The following is an 8,069-nucleotide window of genomic DNA, read 5'->3' on the forward strand; positions in this document are numbered from 1 at the left end:
CTCCAAGAGTTAAGAAGAAGACCTAATCTTGCAATCTTGCAAACTCTCTCTCTTGTTATTCAATTAAAGGTTAGTAATCTATCTTTTATGTTAATGATTTATTCTTTCCATGATCACTCTCATCTCTGAACTGAGATTATGATGAAGATGGTGCAACCTTGTAGTCATATCTTTACAATCTCTTTTCATTCTCTTGTACTATGATCATCTCATTCATTCTTAACATTATTCTTATGATTTCTTCTTAAACCATGATAATATTTCCTATTTTGATTCATTCTAGCATTATAGATGCTTCTCTATGATTATTCATACCTCTGATCTACTGTGTTCTTGTACTAGAATGAGATCTAATCATCTCTAGTTCATCTCTTTCATTCATAGCATGTTTCCAATGAAAACTATGATTTTTACCAAAATAGAAACTATGGTTCTAAATTAGGAAGTAATGTTTTAATGGTGGTTTGATGTCTAAATTATGCTTTCTAGGCTTAGACTACTGTGTTAGACAATCCCTCCAAGTTTCGTCGCATTCCGGTTTGTGTAACATAGGTTTCGGATCAAGATTCTATTTTTACTTTCGGATTTGCTCTTGGGCAGATCGCCCGGGTCGATAGCCAATGCTACCCACCAATCAACCCATAGCAATGAGAATCTATTTTCTTCATCCGATTTGATTCGATTCATGCTTATTCTTTTAGGACTATTTCCTAATGATTGTGTGATGCTATTCTAGGGTTTATTTGCTAACTTTGGATTCATCCTCTTGTCCGTCCGGAATATTCTCGGATCTATTTAAGGTAAGGAAAGTTGTTACCATATTAACATAGATTTGCATAGATTTAGTTTCTAATTTGGGAACTACTTAGATTTGCTACTGTTATGTTAGTTTCTATTATGATGTGAATGCTGCAAAAACATTAGGATCTTATTTCTTTATTTACTTTATGTACTTGATTATGTATGAATACTTACTCATGTATGTTTCCTTATTTATTTAATCTTGTCTTATTATACTCTTTCATATGATGTGATATTTGTCGTGGATGATATGATTGAATTATGATTGTGATTGCTTAGGTATGATTTGGGATTGGGGAATGTCCTTTTGAAATTTCTGTCCTTGGACCTCATTGGGAGTAGTATGGGATATTTCCAATGTTGCCCTTTGACGCTTTCCCGGATTATTGGTTGTCATACCTAGGACTTGTCTAGCAGTGTTTGACTAGGTTATACCCCTGTTATATTAGACCTGAATCGGAAGGGTATTGAGACCGAACGACCCGTGGTAGCAATGGGGATTTATGGGCGCTCAAGACCGGTAACCAACCCGTGAGGGGACATAAATCACATTGTGGGGGCCATTTATGCGTAGAGTTGCATATGGATAGACTTGGGCTCATGGGCGCTTAAGACCGGTAACCAACCCGTGAGAGGACATGAGAGCTTCCCGTTTACTATATGTGGATGACCTATAGGGTTGATGAGTCCGTAGTCGGGAGACTATGCTGACTCTAGTGTGAAGGATACCGGAAAGGATCGCTGGGGGCGAGGAATGGACGTATCTGGATCTGAGTTGATATGACCAAGTAGAAGACTTGCATTGGGCTAGGCTTTAACCTGACATGCGCCACTACTTAGACCAAACGGTGATGTGAGAGAGAGGTGACTTAACCCCTAACCAAGGAATGTCCAGGAAGGATGCAAGACCCAACTACCACCGGCAGACCCAAGATGCCAAGATGGCTGAGGGGGAGTGATTGACCTACCCAAAGAAGTATGGTGCTATGACTTAAAGCATGTCTGCCTATAGAGACCAGCTTACATAGAGTTAGACTCATACATACATTGTTGCCTCATATCATATCATCTTATGCTTTGTTTGTGATACTATATTATTTATGCTATTATGGAATAACTTGTTGTGCTGAGTTTCTTTGAAACTCACTCCTTTTTGTGCAATTTCTTTTGTTAGACTATTCTACAGGTTTTGATGGCTATGAAGTGCAATATGAGGAAGCGCAAGATGAAGAAGTGTACCATACGCAAAGTGCTGGCGACTACGAAGATTACTTTGAGGATCCCTGAGTGGTCTCTCTTGTTACCAGAATTAGCCCTACTGTGGAGTGGGAGCGTTTGAGCGTAATCGATGAAGTCAATGTCTATGAGGACATCCTTTATAAAGTAGAAAAGACTCTAGTTTAGTTAGATTATATCTTCTTTCTTGTCTTTAGAAATGGTTGTAATCCCATTTGATTATCGAACTACATTCCGCTATACTCGTGGAATGAGATTCCGCCTCACTCTACTTTTGATTTATATATCTATTGGTATCTTTTCCGCACTCTGATGAATATCTCGTTACTTTACCTTGATTCATTTGAATAATTGTCACATCCTCCCAGCCGGTACCCTATCTGGCATACCCGAGAGTGTGATCCACAGCCCGAAGATCAGGCATCGAGTAATCAACCTCCCACATAAACAATAACATAATCATGAACAATAACAATAAGAGTGCGGAAGATAAACCATAGATCCAATAAGGAAAGAATGAATCATAAATAAATTAGAGTACTAGATAAAATCAGAGTGTCTACATCAGATAAGTAAAGTGAGGCGAAATCCCACTCTACAACCAGCGGAAAAGTAGTTCTAAAAGAGAATAAGCAAGACAAAATCTAATCCCAGTAGCAAGTACAATGGGTAACTAAATTGTTCTCCACTTTATAGACAACATCCCTATAAGTATAAATCTCATAAACAGCACAAGGGCGCTTCCACTCAATGGTCGGACTAAGCATCGTACGGAGCATAACCACTCGCGGGATCTTCAGTGTAATTGTTGTAACCGTAATCACCTTCCTGGAGATATGCCTCTTCGCCTTGCGCTTCTTCATAGGGGCCGTCATAATATTCAGTACCTGCAGAATAGTCTAACAAACATTGTACAATAAAGGAATGAGTTTCAAAGAAACTCAGTAAGGCAGTTAAATCCATAATAACATAAATGGCAGGATTTCATAACAAACATAAATGCAATATGGTATGAGACAAGCAATGAATGAATGAATCTAACTCTATATATGCTGGTCTCTATTGGCAGACATGCTTTAAGTCATAGCACCGTACTTCTTTAGGAAGGTCTCAATCACTCATCATCAATTGGTAATGGGTCCGGCATCCCTCGGGACATTCCAAGGCTGGGGGTATAGGTCACCACTCTCTCACATCACCATTGGTCTAAGTACCAGCGCATGTCAGGGTTAAGCCTAGCCAATTGCAAGTCTTCTACTTGGTTACATCAAGTCAGATCCAGATACGTCCATTCCTCGTCCCTGATTATCCTTTCTGGTATCCTTCACACTAGAGTCCTCATAGTCCCTGACTACGGACTCATCAACCCTATTGATCATCCACATATGGTAAACGGGAAGCTCTCACGTCCTCTCACGGGTTGGTTACCGGTCTTGAGCGCCCGTGAGCCCAAGTCTAACCATATGCAACCCTACCAATAAATGGCCCCTACAATGTGATTCCTGTCCTCTAACGGGTTGGTTACCGGTCTTGAGCGCCCATGAATCCCCATTGCTACCACGGGTCGTTCGGTCTCAATACCCCTCCGATTAGGGTTTGACATAACGGGACATCCTAGCCCAACACTACTAGACAGTCCTAGATATGTCATCCAACAGTTTAGGAAGGTGTCCATAGGGCATCTCCGGAAACATCCCATAATATTCCCGTAGTAGTCCAAGGACAGAAGTGTCAAAAGGACACCTCTCCTTTCCAAACCATACTTAAGCATACACATGCATCAATTCATATCATCACATATATGGTAACTTCATATATGGAAAGAAATCAATAATTACAATCATCTTGTATATATTTGGTAAGTAAATCATACATGAATCAATTAATCATAAACAAGTAATGCTACTGTAATCAAGGTTATGCAACAGTAGTATATCATTGTAAGAATCTAATTAAGGAAACAAATCAATGATATTCAAATATAGAAACTAGATTCATGCTATCTATGTAATTAAGGAAATAACCATCCTTACCTTTTATAACTCGCAAGGAATCCTAAGAAATCAAGTAAGATCTTGGCAAACTTGAGAAGAAGGTCCTAAACAAGTGTATACAACATATTAGGAAAGATCCCTAGCAGAAAAGATACCAAAACATCCAACACAGACCAATTCTGGAGTTGCTGTACTCATTGGTTGAGTGGATTGGTCGACTGGTCCAGTCGACCAATCAGTCGACCAATGCAGACAGTAGCCTAAAAACAGAGTTTTAAGATAAAAAATCCGAATTTGGTGGTTCAAAAGGGTACTAATCAAGGGGTAAACTACATCAGTAGTATCCTAACATAAAGGGGACCTCAAAACACTAATCCAATCAAGTCATCAAGATTCAAATTAGGAAACAAAAAGTTACCATAATTAGATCAACCATGGATCTTGAAGAATTCAAGATAGAAATCAAAGACAAGAACAATAGGAGAATGGATCATTGCTTCAGGTAAAGGTATCATGAAAAGCATACTTAGATCTTCAAGGAAATAGGCTTAAAAGCATAAATCTAAATAAGGAAACAAAACCTACCATATATGTAACTATCATGATTTATGAAGAAAACATGGTATGGTAGAAGAGGAACAACTAAAGATTGATAGATCATGGATCATGAAAAGAAAACACAGCAATTTACTACTAACATGATCAATATAGAAGATCCAAGGAGATCATAATTCAAATCAGAAGTTAAACAAAGACCAGATCACGGTTTGATCATGATTCCTTCAAAAGCTTGCAATGATCATGGTTAAGATCATTGTTCTAGCCATTAATCCTTAGGATGATCATGTGAGACAAGTCTAGAGATGTTTGCAATAGAGAATGCAGCATCTCCTCTACTTTCTCAACTCAAAAAGGAAAGAAAAACAGAGATGGAGGAGAAGAAGAGAGTGTAGACATACCTTTGATGCAAAAGGAAGAGTTTTGACGAAGATCCATCAAGAAAATCACCAAGGATGCAAGGGAGATGACTTGCAGAGGTCTTTGGTTCGTTCCAAAGAGTTTGGAGGCAGCAAATACGAAGTAGACTCGAGATTGGACTTAAATAGAGCAAGCAAAACCTAATTGCCAAAGACAACACTCATTGGTCGAGTGAATTGGTCGATCTGGTCCAATCGACCAATCGATCGACCAATTAATGCTGACAGCAATTCCAAAACAGGGAATTGAAGACCCAGATCAAATCCAATCCTAAAGGGGTTTTGCACACATAACAAGTGACTTACCTAATAGGTAGAAATGCCTTCAAACCATGATAGAGAGCACTCCAAGTCCATCAACTAATCCGATCTTCATCAAGATTCAGTTTCCATAAATAGAACTTCATCATCAACTCTCATGGATTCAAAGCCAGACACCATGTCCTCCACTGGGATGGCCCAAAGCTGACTTCTTACCTTACTTCGGGTCACTGGACCTACAAATAACAAGGTTTCCGGGTCAAGGTTAGGGCTGGGTTTTACATTCTCCCCCCCTTAAAGAAATTTCGTCCTCAAAATTGAAAGCGTACCTGTGCTTCCAAAGAGGTAAGGAAACTTCTCCTTCATGTCTTCTTCCTTCTCCCAAGAAGCTTCTTCAGGGGTATGGTTCTTCCACCGAATCTTCACCAAAGGGATGGTGCGATTCCGCAGCTGCTTGTCCTTCCTATCCAAGATTTCGGCCGGTTCTTCATCGTAGGTCAAATCAGCACTAAGTCCTTCGGGTGCTTGCTGCAAAATGTGTTCCGGATTCTCTATGTATTTTCGGAGCATCGAAATATGAAACACATTGTGAACACCAGCAAGAGGCGGAGGTAATGCTAATCGATACGCAACAGGTCCAGCCTTTTCCAAAATCTCGAAAGGTCCAATGAAACGAGGGCTAAGCTTTCCCTTAACATTGAATCTCATCACACCCTTCATTGGTGAAACCATCAGAAAGACTTTCTCTCCAACTTGAAATTCCAAATCGGTCCTTCTCTTATCAAGCATAAGATTTTCTGTCTTGACCAGGGCAGACTTAATCCTTTCTCTTATCATATCTACCATAGTACTCGTAGCTTCAATCATTTCAGGACCTAAGACTTTTCTTTCACCTGTCTCGATCCAAGTACAAAGGTGTCCTACAAGTACTTGCCATACAAAGCCTTGAATGGAGCCATGCCTATTGTTGCTTGGTAACTGTTGTTATAGGCAAACTCAACCAAAGCTAGGTGTTTATCCCAATTACCACCCATATCCACCACACAAGATCTGAGCATGTCTTCCAATGTCTGAATTGTCCGCTCAGATTGTCCATCGGATCGTGGATGATGAGCTGTACTCAAGTTCAATTGGGTTCCCAAGGCCTTCTGCAAACTATTCCAAAACCTTGAGGTGAACCTAGGATCACGATCCGAAACAATACTCAATGGCACACCATGCAGACGAACCACATTATCCACGTAAAGCCTTGCTAGCTTATCCGCAGTATGAGTGATCTTCATAGGAATGAAGTGGGCTCATTTGGTCAACCTATCAACAATCACCCACACAAGGTGTCATTGCCTTTACTTGTCCGAGGCAAGCTAGTCACAAAGTCCATAGAGATATCCTCCCACTTCCAACTAGGAATAGGAAGAGGTTGAAGTAATCCAGATGGGGGTTGTCGAACGGCTTTCACACGTTGGCAAGTCTCACACTTGGCAACAAAATCATCAACATCAGCCTTCGGACCAATCCACCAAAAATGTTCCTTCAAGTCCTTGTACATCTTGGTGCTTCCCGGGTGTATAGTAAAGACCGACTGGTGTGCTTCCTTTAATATTTCTTTCTTAACTTCTTCGTTTATGTGCACGCACAGTCTTCCTCTAAACAATAAAGCACCATCCATGGATATACCAACGTCGGGGTCCGACTCGAGATTCAAAGAAATCTTCTCAACTTTGATCAAAAGCTCTTGATCGGAACTCTGTGAGCAACAATCTTATCTCTAAGACCAGATCTTGCCGTCATGGCGAGAAAGAATAAAATCAGAATTCTCGGGGACAATTTCCAAATCAAAACTCTCAATAGAAGACCACAATGGTAAACTCAAAGCATTCAAATCCAAAGTCTTCTTCTGGTTCTTCCTACTAAGAGCATCAGCAACAACGTTTGCTTTCCCGGGGTGATCTTGAATATCACAATCATAATCGGAGACTAGTTCCAACCATCTCCTTTGTCTCATGTTCAACTCCTTTTGGGTAAAGAAGTATTTCAAACTCTTATGATCCGTGAAAATGGCAATCTTCTCACCGTAGAGGTAATGTCTCCAAATCTTCAAAGCAAAGACAACCGCGGCAAGTTCTAGATCGTGAGTGGGGTAATTCCGCTCATAATCTTTCAATTGCCGAGAAGCATAGGCTACGACCTTGCCATGTTGCATCGATACGCAACCCAATCCAATCTTTGACGCATCGGTATAAAGCTGTCATACCACCGGAACTATCAGGTATAGTCAAAACCGGGGCACTTGTCAATCTATCTTTCAACTCTTGGAAATTCTTCTCATAGGCGTCAGACCAAACAAACTTTTCTTCTTTCCTGGTCAATTTAGTCATAGGAGCAGCCAACCGAGAAAAGTTCTCAATAAACCTTCTGTAGTAACCCGCCAATCCAAGAAAACTTCTTATTTCAGTTATCGACTTCGGTCTTTCCCAATCAGCCACAGCTTGAACCTTTTCAGGATCGACACGAATACCTTCGGCTGAAACCACATGACCAAGGAATACTACTCTCTTAAGCCAGAAATCACACTTGCTAAACTTAGCGAACAACTTCTTTTCTTGCAACCTTTGCAAAGTGAAACTGAGATGACTCGCATGCTCTTCTTCGCTCTTCGAATAGATCAAGATGTCATCAATGAAAACAATCACAAACTTATCAAGCACATCGTGAAATACTCGGTTCATGAGGTCCATGAACACCGCAGGAGCATTGGTCAATCCGAAGGGCATGACTCTAAACTCGTAGTGACCATACC

Source organism: Hakea prostrata, chromosome 4 (genome assembly GCF_041222555.1).
Source record: "Hakea prostrata isolate BN-2017 chromosome 4, UWA_Hpros_2, whole genome shotgun sequence".
NCBI lineage: Eukaryota > Viridiplantae > Streptophyta > Magnoliopsida > Proteales > Proteaceae > Hakea > Hakea prostrata.